The sequence below is a fragment of the Phyllostomus discolor genome, chromosome 12, assembly GCF_004126475.2.
Source record: "Phyllostomus discolor isolate MPI-MPIP mPhyDis1 chromosome 12, mPhyDis1.pri.v3, whole genome shotgun sequence".
NCBI classification, from domain to species: Eukaryota; Metazoa; Chordata; class Mammalia; order Chiroptera; family Phyllostomidae; genus Phyllostomus; species Phyllostomus discolor.
In genome coordinates this window covers 7,175,643-7,185,138 of record NC_040914.2, presented here as the reverse complement: position 1 = coordinate 7,185,138, position 9,496 = coordinate 7,175,643, and the positions used below count along the sequence as shown (strand labels likewise).

Here is a 9,496-nt window from a genome sequence, read left to right as displayed (position 1 = left end):
AGACCCTCAAACTTGTCTAAAGCAAGAAAAACAGACTGCTCTGTTCAGGCTGAGACTCTTTTTCAAAAGCCCCAAAGCTGACCCAAAGAATGCACCCTAATTAGGCAGGTCGTTTGTATCTAATTTGCATGCATTCCTCCCAGGCATATTTGCTACCTAGGCAACTTCTCTCTAATGATTCCCACTGGGTCCACTCTTACCCAGGCAACCTTGAGAAATGCACCTTGAGCTTAGTCCTGTCTGGAAGCTGAAGGACAGAAGGGGACTCTCCCTGGAGCCAATTCCCAGGAGACCTTGAGGGTGCGTGGGTGAAGACACATGCCCCCAAACATGTGTCCATGGCTCCCTGTGATCCGGTGTTGACTCTGCTCCCTCCTGCCTCATCACTTCATTATGGACCAAACTGTGGCCCCCTTCCCCGATTCCAAATCCATACGTTGAAGCCTTAACACCCAACGTGACTGAATTTGGAGATAGGACTTTTAGGAGTTTATTAAGATTAAATGAGATCATAAGAGTGGGCCCTGATCCAGTAGGACTGGTTCCATTACAGGCAGAGGAAGAGACGCCAAGGGCCCTCACACACAAAGGGGCCAGGCGAGGACACAGGGAGAAGGCAGCCACCTGCAAGCCAAGGAGAGGCCTTGGGAGAACCCAAAGCTGCTGGCCCCGTGATCTTGGACTTCCTGCCTCCAGAGCTGTGAAGAAATAGATCCTGTCATTTAGCCACCTGGCGTGCAGCTGTCTGTTTATAAACCGACACACGCGTGTTCTCTCACCAGTCTTCAGTGCTTCCCTTGAACTACATTCCTGTCCTTCAGTAACCAGTCAGTCCCATTTCTAGGCATATTCCCAAGACATCTGAACACATGTTCACACACAAACTTGTAGATGAATGTTCGTAGCAGTTTTGTTCGTAATAGCCAAAAAGTAGAACCAACCTGAATTTTTGTCAGGTGACGAATGGATGAACAAAAACCCATGCGTTACGTTCATGCGATGGGATGTCATTCAACTGTAAAGGGGTGAAATTCTGATACACCCTGCAACGTGGACGGACCCTGAAAACACGCTTAGTGGAAGAAATGAGACATAAAAGGATAAATATTGTATCATTTTATTTATGTGTTTAGAGGAGGCTAATGCATAGATAGAAAAAATAAACTAGTTGTTGCCAGGGGTTGGTGGGGGTAAGGGGAGTGAGGAGTTATTGCTGATGGGTATGGGGTTTCTTTTTGGGGTGATGAAATGTTCTGGAATTGGAGAGTGGTGATGGTTGCATGGCATTATGAATGTACTGAAAACTACTGAATTATGTTCTTAAAAACTGAGTTTTATAGCAGGGGAATGGTATCTCAATTTTGTAAATGATTGCTTGTCATACTGGATTTCCTTTAGTTCCTTGAATCCGCTGTATTGCATCCCCTCTGAGTCCTGCTAGTTAGAAAAAAAGCCTTCATCCTTCCTCACTACCTCCTTTCCCCCCGGGGTAAAATCTAAGCTACATATCTCAACAGCAGTCTAGAAAGAGGGGGCTTTGCTGTTGAGAGTCACTGAGTTGTTTACAATACGCAGCCGCGTATTCTGAGGAGTAGAGCTGAGGTTGAGGATGGGCAAGGAGTGTGTTTAGGGGGTGTTTTCATTATCAACAGTGTGCGTGTGTTTATTTAAAAAAATAAAGATTATTTCCAAGAGAGCTATTAAAGGTGTAGAATCTGAGGACAAAAGTACTTGTGCACACAGTGATAGATACATGAGCATTTTGTTTGCATCTATATGCTGCAGGCAGGTTCATTATCATTTGAGACTCTAATTAGAGGGCCACTCTCCAGAGGTGGCTGTGGCAAGCATTCAGTGATCCTTCTCACTAGGTAACACAGAGGCCTTTGAATTAGCACAACAGATGTTAGGGGGGCTCTTTCTTAGGTGAAATGAGGAATGGATGGAGATAGGGCAGACAGGCTCATGCAGGTTCAAGTCCCAGGATCCCAGGAGCCTCTGCTCTCCACGATGGCAACCCCGCCCCAGACTTTGCAGACCCTGTGCCCCGCTGGTTGGGGGTTGCTGCCACCTAATCTCGATGAGCTTAGTTGGGGTGCAGCTGGTGTGCCGTGGCATCTATTTCCACCGGACCTTTCATACAAGGCGCCTACTGGATGTGATGCGGCAGAACCCGGGCCTCACGACCTCACGGTGGAGGTGGCATGGCTGCTCTGTGGCCAGTCTGCTGTCAGTGTTTGTATGGGTGGCAGGACCCGGACCGAGCCTGTGCTGGAGCAGCGCACCACCTGGCACTGAGGCTGCAGGGTGAAGCCCTAGCACTCTTCATCCCTGCAGGCGATGGACATCCCTAATAACTGTGAACGGGCTAAACTGGCTGTGATGGGTGGAGCTGTATCCCCCAACCGCAAATTCCCATGCTGAAGTCCCAGTCCCAGTACCTCAGCATGTGGCCTTATTTGAAGATTGGTCCTCACAGAGGTATCAAGTTAGAATGAGGTCATCAGGGGGGTCCCTAATAAGTATGACTGGTGTCCTCTTAGAAGAGGAGATTTGGACACAGGCACATGTGGAGGGAAGATGGGAAGAGACACAGACAGGAGACACATCTACAAGCCAAGGAGAGGGGCCTGGGATGGGCACTTCCCTCACACCCTCCAAAGGAAACAACCCTGCCAACACCTGGTTTGGACTTCCAACCCCCAGACTGCAAGACAACACATTTCTGTTGTTTAAGCCATTCCATCTGTGGTATTTTGTTATCAGCCCTAGCAAACCAGGACTCGGGCTTAGGTGCACTTGTGCAAGGTGATGTCGGTCAGCTCTGGCCACCAGGCTGATGACCCTCCTACAGGAACCACTCCTCCTCTCTTCGTCCCCATCCAAAGCTGGCTGGCCTCACAAGACACTGAGTTCTCTGTCACTGCTAGGTACTGCAGAGTCCCAGGCCTCCGCAAATAAGCAAGCTGCGTCAAAGCTGCTGGGTGGTCCACGCTCCACTGGGGAGGCGGGGCCCTGCAGCAGTCTCACAGCTGCATGTTTGGGGCGGGGCGGGGGGGGGGGGGGGGGGGGCGGGGGGGGGCCGGGAAGGCCAGGAGCAGGGCTGCAACCAGGAGGACCTGGGCAATCGACTGCAAGCCCAGACGGTAGCTCTGCCTTGCTGCTCCTTTGAGTGGCCTTTGCTACTAAGAAGCCCAAGCGGGCAGTTGGCTCCTTTTTTCCATACGGTGTGACACCCTGAGGCCTGGGAAAGTTACTGCGGTTCCTCAAACGACTCCATAGTAAGAGATGGAGAGATGGAGGGGGTATGGCTGAGGGGCTCTGCTATCCAGGCATAGGCCAGTGGTCCTTCTTTGGAGAACATTGTGTGTGTGTGTGTGTGTGTGTGTGTGTGTGTGTGTGGAGGGGGCAACACACACGAAGTAGCAGAGCCAGCTGCTCGGCTGGGGAGATGGAGCTGCCCTGGGACAGCTGCCTCAGACAAGCAGGAGTGCGTGCTTTATGCCAGATCCCTGTTAGGCCCTGAATGGATGACTCCTGTCAGCGCTGTGAAGTGAGGACCACCGACCACACTTCAAAGAAAGCAGCTCCGGCAGTGAACACTGAAGTACTGTCTGAAGTCTCAAGCACTGGGCTCTGGACCTCACATGCATCAGTTCATTTAGTCCGCACGGTGACAGATGAGGTAGGACCCATCATTGCTGCAACCTGTCACCACAGAACCAGCTCAAAACGGCCCTCTGCTGTTTCTAACAAGATACTGAGTTGGCTTTCAGAGACAACAGACCCAAACCATCAGTCAGGCAGCCTGAGAAAGTGCCCAGGAGAGCCTTGCTGGGTAGCTCAGCTGACTGGGTGACCAAAAGCAGGTCTGGCTGCCTGTTGCTTCAAAAGCCAATACTCAAGAGGCAGGTGCTGATGTAAAGGAAAGTGGATTATTCAGATGCCCACCATCTGGGAGATGGGAGAGTCATGTCACAAAGGTCACAAAGCCCATCTCCACCTCTCAGTGCAGGCAGGTGTTTTCATTAGGAGGGAGAGGGGAACAGACAAAGAGATCAACTGACAACCGAAAGGTTGCTGGTTCTATTCCCAGTCAGGGCACATGCCTGGGTTGCAGGCCAGATCCCCAGTCAGGGGCATGTGAGAGGCAACTGATGAGGTACCTCTTGCATTTGTATTTCTCTCTCTCTCTTTCTCCCTCCCTTCTCCTCTCTCTAAAAAATAAATAAATAAGTAAATTTTAAAAAGAGCTTCACAATTTTGGAGTAACAGCTTTCTACATATATTAGTCACTTAAACCTATCAATTAAAGCTAAACTCTTGCTGTAGCTCAGCAGATTGAGCACCAGCCTGTGAACCAAAGGGTTTGCTGGTTCGATTCCCAGTCAGGGCACATGCCTGGGTTGCAGGCTAGGTCCTCAGTAGGAGGTGTGCAAGAGGCATCCATACATTGATGTTTATCTCCTTCTCTTTCTCCCTTTTATCCCCTCTGTCAAAAAAAAAAAGCATTTAACCCTTTAGTTAAGGCTAAACTGCTTAACACCTGAGTTCTAGTATCATTCCCCTGTGAGTTTTAATTTTCTTATTTGTTTAGGGTTTGTTTACAAACTAAAACAACATAAGATACAAAGGCTACACAGTTTTGGAAGAATGGCAAGCTTCTGCCTCAGAGTCTGTTCCCTATAGAACATGCAAAGAATAAACCTGGCACCCTCTGCCAGGCCAGCCCGACCCTGGGCTATGCCTGGAGTTCCTTCCCATCCAAAATACTGTCCATTGGGAAACACAGGCAGCGTGGCACAATCGTCCAGGAATCTTCAAGGAGGCAGAGAGCCCAAGAGCCTGAGAGCCCAGCTTTTATTTCAAATCTTCTTACCCATAATTCCATGCATTCTGGAGACATTCAGCTTCTCAGCCAATCCCATCCTAGACTGTTTACCATTGCCACGACAAACTCCTCCTACGGCCCCGTCCTATACCTTCCCAGTGATATGATCAGATCTCTGTATCAGTCCGGCCCCAGAGTGCTCACCATGCCTGCTGCACTCCGCCTTCTGCCGAAGAGTCAGCTAAGACACAGGTAACCATAAACTTGCCTAAGGTTAAAAATGGCTGGCTGGCTGCCTTGGAACTCAGCTTTATCAAAAGTCTTTAGTTGCATTCACTAAAGAACTGTTTGATGAGGGTCTACCATGGGAAAGACATGCTAAAAACATGGAGTCCAAACACCAAAACCCACGGTTACTGTTTAAAAGGGGCATCAGCAGAGTGGAAAGATACTTATTCAAACAACTATAATTTAACTCAATGGAGGAAGAAGGTATTGATTCTACTGGGATCCTATAAAGAGCCCAGAGTTTGCCTTAGAAGTCTTCACAAAGGAGTGTTTTTTGAAGATTTTATTTCTTTATTTTAGAGAGACAGGAAGAGAGGGAGAGAAACATCAATCGGTTGCATGTGCCCCAGACGGGAACTGAACCCACAACCCAGGCATGTGCCCTGAATGGGAACTGAACCCGTTACCTCTCGATCTGCAGGCCGGTGTTCAATCCCTTGAGCCACACCAGCCAGGGCCACAAAGGAATGTACACTGGCGAAAAACCAAACAAGACTGGCCAGAACCACATAATTAATTGTAAAAAAAGTATTGCAGGAGAAAGAAAAAGAGAGAGTGAGTGAGTGAGCAAAATCATTGTCTTAACCACATAACCACACAAGAAGCTGATGGCCTTTGAACTGGACAACAGGCTTAGAAAACTTGCTAAATCTTAGATATCATCTGACATGATTTTATAAACCATGTCTAATTTTTAAACCAACCACTGCTTTTCATTTATGGAATTTGTCTAAAAATGTTTCAAGCCTCAAAGAGAATTCAAGTAAAAATATCTTTAACAGGAAAAAAAACTAACAAGTTTCATCAGCACTGGGAGTGTTCTTATCTTTTTTTCCTCCATGGGTGTCAGAAGCTTAAGAACAGTAAATACTGTGGAATTCAAAAGTATATTTGCTTTGAGATTTTCTTTGGCCTTCGAGTCCAGCTAACACTTTACAGAATGAAAAAAAAAAACAACTAACTTCCGTTCTTAAAGAGGAAGCACATATTCTGATCTTATATTTCCCTGTAAAAAAAGGGGGGTCTACGTTCTTTTCATCCAGATGGGCAAATAGTATAACCAAAGCTCAGCGTCTTGAGAGTATGATTTGCTCTAGGAACCCATAGATTTGTGCATTTTTGGAACATTGGGATAGGGAACAGAGATGAGGCCAGGCTGCCATGGAAGGTAACTTTGAAGAGGCTTTTACGCTGCCGTAAAAAGTTGAAGTTTCACCCTGATTGGCTGGTAGAGAGTGAAAAGGAAAAACCCTGTTTCTGCCTCTGCCCACCACTCTGCTCCCAGTACTTCAATTCTGCTCAGCAGTGTGTGGGGTTTTTCCACACCAAGAAATCCTCCCGTTCTCTGCCAACACCAGCCGGGTGTCCTATAATTCAGTTAAACTCTGACACTGCGTTCCTGAAGTCAGCATCTGCTCCCACCGGGTAAGGGCTCAAGTCCCAGAAGACACCCTCTCAACCCCCTCCTCCCCTTTCCAATTGCAAGCAGTAGTGGGCCCTTTAGGTTCCCCACACTCTGTCCAGCTTGGCTACAAATTGGGGGCTCCCTGCTAGAAGTGCTCACAGAACTCAGGGAAAAAATTCACCTACTAGATTACTGGTTAGTTATAAAAGGCTACAACTCTGGAACAGCTAAATGGAAGAGATACATAGCGCAAGGTGGGCGGGGGGGTGGTGTAGGACGTTTCTTGCATGGGAAGCAATCTGAACGCCTCAGAGAATTTTAAGGAGACTTCATTATGTAGACATGATGGATTAAATCTATGGCCACTGGTGATTAACTCAACCTCCAGCCTGGGGTGGGGGTGGGGTGAGTGGTTCTGAAAGTTCCAACACTCTAATCCAGGGGTCTCAAACTCATTTTCATGAAGGGCCACATCAGCCTCACGGTTGCCTTCAAAGGGCTGAATGTAATTTCAGGACTGTATAAATGTAACTGCTCTTGAACAGTTAAGGGAGAGCTCAGCGCTGCTGCCAGGTAAAACAAGGTAGAGGGCCAGATTCAGCCCTCGGGCCTTGTGTTTGCCACCTGTGTTCTCATCACAGGTTGGTGTCCTGCCCCCCTCCCCCCGCCCCCCCCCGCCCCCCCCGCCCCCCCCGCCCCCCCCCCCCCCCCCCCCCCCCCCCGCAACTGCAACCGGTCCCTATCCTTAGGTTCTAGGGGCTTTCCAAAAGTCAGGTGTGGTTGAAAGAGGCTTGTTAACAAAAGACACTCTTCTCACCTTTATCTCTCTTATCACTTCGGAAACTCCAAGGGTTTTAGGAGCTCTGTGCTGGGAAAGCGAACAGAGACCAACGATCTATTTATTATAAATCACAAAATCACAGGCAGTATTGAAAAACTTTATCAAGAGACTGAAATGGTCAGTTTTACCAATTTATGAAGCTTCTCTTGAGGCAGCTTCTAGGGCGCAGAGGCCAGGAAGACCATTAGGAGTCAGCACCACTTATGAAGTTACTGTTTCTGGGCTCCCAGCCCGCCCTCCTATTCCCCACTTGGGATGCTGAGCGGCCAAACGACATTTCGGCTCTGACAGACGGATGGTTCTATGCTCGGTTTGCCCAGGACTTTCCCAGTCTCAGCACTGGAAGTTCTGCTTCCTGGAAACCTCTTCCCAGCACCTCCGCACACCTTCCACCGGAGGGACTCGCCGGCTGTTACTGTTAACGTTACCCTGGCAACACTTCACTCCTCCCGCGGCAGCCACAGCAGTTCCTTCCTGGAGTTTGTCGTTTTCCAACACTTGCAAAACCGGTTTCATCAGAAATGCCAGTGCCAGGCAGCTGGTGCAGAGTCGTTGTTCCCGGGGTTCCAGGAGCGCCATGTAGCTGCTTCTTGCACCCGGTCCTCCCGCGCTTAGAGCTGTGGGTTTCAGTGTGGTCCGCAGACCAGTAGTCTCGGCCTCTGCCAGGAACTCGGTAGAGACACAAAACTCCAGGTCCACTGACAGACCAATCAGAGACTCTAGTGTCAGGCTTAGCAGTCTGTATCTTAACAAGTCCTCCAGGCAATTTGTTCAAGTTTAAGGGCTGCTGCCTTCGAGCTCTCTTTTTATCCGTTCAGTTCTCTAGATAACAACTTTATACCAAGACGATAACTGGTGCGGCTTCTGTCTCCACTGGACACTGGCTGATCCGGAGCAGGCTGCAGTCTTCAGACCAGAGCAGTGGGGGTGGGGTGGAGAGGAGATGACCGGATTACTGTTTGTGGGGAGGGGGAGTCTAGAACAGCTCCCAATCCCCTGGCCTGGGTCCCAGGAAGGCTGTGGTGGCCATTCACAAAATATCAGCACTACAGGAGGAGGGGCAAGGGTTGGGGTTATAGACATGTTGGGGTTGCCCTTGGGTTTGATTAGCTTCCAGCTGAGACACTCAGGTGCAGACATCCCATAAACATTTGGCTGCAGGGTCTTGGCTCAAGGGAGAGGTCTGAATAGACATCAAGATTGGGAAATAACCAGTGTCCAGGTGGCTGCTGAAGCCAGGTGCCTGGGCAAGTCTCCCCGAGGAGACAAGCAGCAGGAGAAGGAGATGGCCCAGCCAAGCGTCATAGGCACAGCCATCAGGGCAGACACTGGGAAGGGGTGGGCAGGGTCGGGCAGGAGAGCCAGAGGACTGAGGAGTGGTAGAGAGTGGGGGATGGGGGAGGTTCAAGAAGGCGTGTGGAATGTCGCAGGGAAGCCAAGGAGCCCTATGAACCAGTGCTTCCCCCCTGTATTCTGATGCGTTGACATCTGGGGTCTTGCTGGCTCTGGAGGGACCGCCTCTGCCAGGACTGCCCAGTCCCTAAAGACAGGAAGTGACTCACCAGTGAGGTGATTTTCAAACACAAAACAACCAGTTCAGAGCCCACACACCACCACCTCTTGCATCAGGCTGTCCCCCTCTGGGCCACTGTCCATCTGCCCTAATCGCCCAGGGCCAGGCCCCAGACAACTAGGGAAAACCCTGTAACTTCGTTTTGTTCAATGTCGTTTTGTATAATGTTGAGAATTTAACTCTTGTTTCTACTAGCCCCTGGTAAACTTGGTTTCGTTATAAGTTGCTTTGCTTAGTCACAGAACCTACTGATGATGTGGAGCGAGAACTTACTGTATCTCAGAGGTCACTGCACATACATCTTATGTATACATTGTATAATCCTAATATACCTACCACATTTTTTTCACAGCTATGTAGTATTCCATTTTTATGGATGTGCAGAGTTGATTTAACCAACACCCTGTTATTTCAGGGCCACGTCAATAGTTTTCCAGTTCTCCTCTTCTTCTTTTTTTGCTATTACAAATAGCGTTGCAACAAAAAGGCACACTCATGTGGTCATATGACTTTTTTTTTTTCATCTGTGGGTCTTTCTGATAAACTCCTAGATGAGGG

The 9,496-nt window shown here is 49.1% G+C and overlaps 1 long non-coding RNA gene across 1 annotated transcript; it reads right to left on the bottom strand.

The window, feature by feature from the left end:
- Nucleotides 1-149: 149 nt before the first annotated feature.
- Nucleotides 150-8,905, bottom strand: LOC118497490. Its single transcript, XR_004900014.1, has 3 exons — nucleotides 8,896-8,905; nucleotides 7,742-7,751; nucleotides 150-229 (listed from the first exon to the last, which is right to left on the bottom strand). It is a non-coding gene; the product is annotated as an uncharacterized LOC118497490 (long non-coding RNA).
- Nucleotides 8,906-9,496: the final 591 nt, after the last annotated feature.